At 47.4% G+C, this 2,688-nt stretch overlaps 1 pseudogene; it reads right to left on the bottom strand.

Moving 5' to 3' along the window:
- Positions 1–1,095: 1,095 nt before the first annotated feature.
- LOC147360856 (proteasome subunit beta type-6 pseudogene) lies at positions 1,096–1,778 on the bottom strand (annotated as a pseudogene).
- Between the last annotated feature and the right edge of the window lie 910 nt (positions 1,779–2,688).

Here is a 2,688-nt window from a genome sequence, read left to right as displayed (position 1 = left end):
CCGTCCAGAAATTTCCAGCTAGCTTTCCGGAAGGCCACCCCAGGACTAATCAGAGCGAGTAAGACAAGAGTAATAGATGCCTCTGTTTGCTAATGCCTGCCATTGCGAGGGACTGTGCTTCATCTTCATTATCTGATTTAAGATTTCAATGAATATATCAAGACAAGCAATGTTATTGTCTCCACTTTACAGATGAGGAAACGGAGGCTCCGAGAGGCTGGCTCCTTTGCCCAGAGTCACACAGTCACTAAATGCTAGCAATGGATTCCAACCCAAGTTGTTTTATTGGAGACTGTATGACCTCCAATATTAACTATCATTTCTTCATCAAAATATTTCCCTACTGGGCATCCTCACTGCCACCCTCCTGTCAACTCTTACCAGCTGTACCTGGGTCAGAATCCATTTTGCAGTGTAGGGTGCAGTGTTACCAAAACAGCCTGCTATTCAATACTCTTCTCTGTATCTATGGGGTAAAGCTCTGGGTGTATCACCTTCAAGCCCAGCACAATAATTCTCCAGGAAAATAGCCTAAGCAGGTACACATTCTTAACCCTGGCCTTTCTCTCCTGGGCTTCCTTCTCAAGTCCTCCCTTCTTGTTACTTATTGAGTCCCTACCTGTCCTTCCAGGGGGCCATGTGGGGTCATGACAGTCACGGATTCCGGAGTCAGCCAGACCCCAGTCATTCATTACCTCTGCAGTGGGGCTATGGTTTAACAAATGCGAGAGAGAAAAGCAAAGGACCAGAAGACGCTTGGTATCCAATAAATCAGCATTTTGAAAACTGAGTCACATCTAAGGCATGGGTTGGGGCCAGAATTTTTATGTGTTGACTTGGACAGCATCCTTCCACATCCAGTCAAGCTCTTTTTCTTGTCGGAGTTTAAATGTTCCTCCTTTGCCTCCCCTCCCCAATCCCCTGAACTGAAATTCCTGGTTCCTTTCTCTCGCTGTGTAGCATTTCCCTTTCCTGCAAATCCTTCAATTTGGCAACAAAATGAACTGCACATTCTTTTTTTTCCTCACTGACAAACTGTTTACTGAATTTTGTAGCAGTGTGGGGTGTCTCTTTTAGATCTTAGAGTCTCAGGATTCAGAGCAGTGGCAATATGGACATGGTGAATTGGAGAATTTGGTCTCCCACGAGTACCTGCTGCTATACCCTTGATTCTGCAATGGTTGCCAGGCGGTCGCCCCTCCACTGGAGCTGTCCTTCTCCATGGCCAACGAGAGAGCATTGGCAGTGAACTGCAAGCATTCTTCCTTGGTCACGCCTTCCCAGCAGGTAGCATCGACATAGTCATTGATACAGGAGCTCCCAGAGCCTGTGATGGCAAAGGCCTGTCATCATAACCACCATGGGCACCCCCTTCTTGGGGGTCCCAGCCAGCAGTGATGATTCCTGCCATCAGGCCTTCTTGGTATCAGGGACAAATCTCCTTAAGAAGGCTGGCCACGGTGTGTACCAGTGGAGGCTCATTCAGTTCAATGCTGCGGAAACCAAGCTGATAAGTGAGTATGTAGGCTCCTGCCTGGGTATCAGCTGCTGAGCCTGAAGGGCAGCAGAAAATGCAGTCGTGAATAGGGATCACCTTGGCAATGTAGGACTCAGTGGTTGTCCTGGAGCCTGCTCCTAGAACCACACCCCCATCAACTTACACAACCGTGAGTGGTCCCTGTGGAAACTTCCTGGTTCTCCCAGTTGGGGGCGATGGCTTCAGGCCCCCAGGCTGGTGCCGGCCCAACTCCCGGAGCAGCTACTGAGGTGGCTGCCATCTTCTTCCTCCTGAATTGTACATTCTTGAAGTCAGCTTCTCAGGGGTTTTTTGCTTTCTTGGACATTGTGCTAGGTACACAGTGGGGTAGTAAGACCATTCTGGACACTGACTCATCGAAACAGTTATTTTTGGACTCTGTTTAGAACAAGAGAAACTCCAGGTGACTGCAGCAGTGCTGGGTCTGAGCACTCCGGGGAAGGCTCAGATGCTTATTGCTAACGCAGGCCACCTGGACCTGTAGCATCTTCCACACCAGGGGTGAAAACCCGCCAGACCACACCCTGGCCTGGGAGCAGGGCCATTCACCTCGCTGTCTTTCATACGTGGGAACAGCTTGATTAATACAGGTGATAGGATATACCAAAGTGGTAATTTTCCAGCCTGTGGGGCAGAAGATCTCTGGAGAGAAGCAGAGTTACCCCCCGAGAGCGTGGCCTGTGGGCTGAGTGACACTATGCTTCCTAACCGAGGTGTATTTCACTGAACTTTGGATGCCACGGGTTGTAAACCCATCAGTGTTTACGTGCACTAGAAAATAAACACTGACATCAGATTATCGGCCAAGATTTCATCAATGGTCAAGAATACGACATTACTATAAATACCGAAGCCTAAAACAGAAAGCATTTTTTGAATTTGCTAAAATAGTATATGGACTATTTTTTTAATTAAAGTAGCCATCTCCTTAAGCCAGACTTAGTAACATTCAAGTTTACTTTAAAATGTGAACTGAACTCACAGTACCATTTTCCATTTTTCAATGGCTGTAAGAAACACAGCTATTAAGGGCGATTTTGATCTTAAAAGAGACCTTCCTTCTCAATAATGTGGAAACTCCCTGGGGGGTTCCTGTGAAAATCATTATCTCTCAGGGAGCAGATGAAGATTGAGCAGTGGGTCCCAGAAGA

Source organism: Bos grunniens, chromosome 13 (assembly GCF_055505025.1).
Source record: "Bos grunniens cultivar Pamir isolate PY7600 chromosome 13, Bosgru_T2T1.0, whole genome shotgun sequence".
NCBI classification, from domain to species: domain Eukaryota; kingdom Metazoa; phylum Chordata; class Mammalia; order Artiodactyla; family Bovidae; genus Bos; species Bos grunniens.
This window is presented reverse-complemented; position numbering and strand designations above follow the sequence as displayed.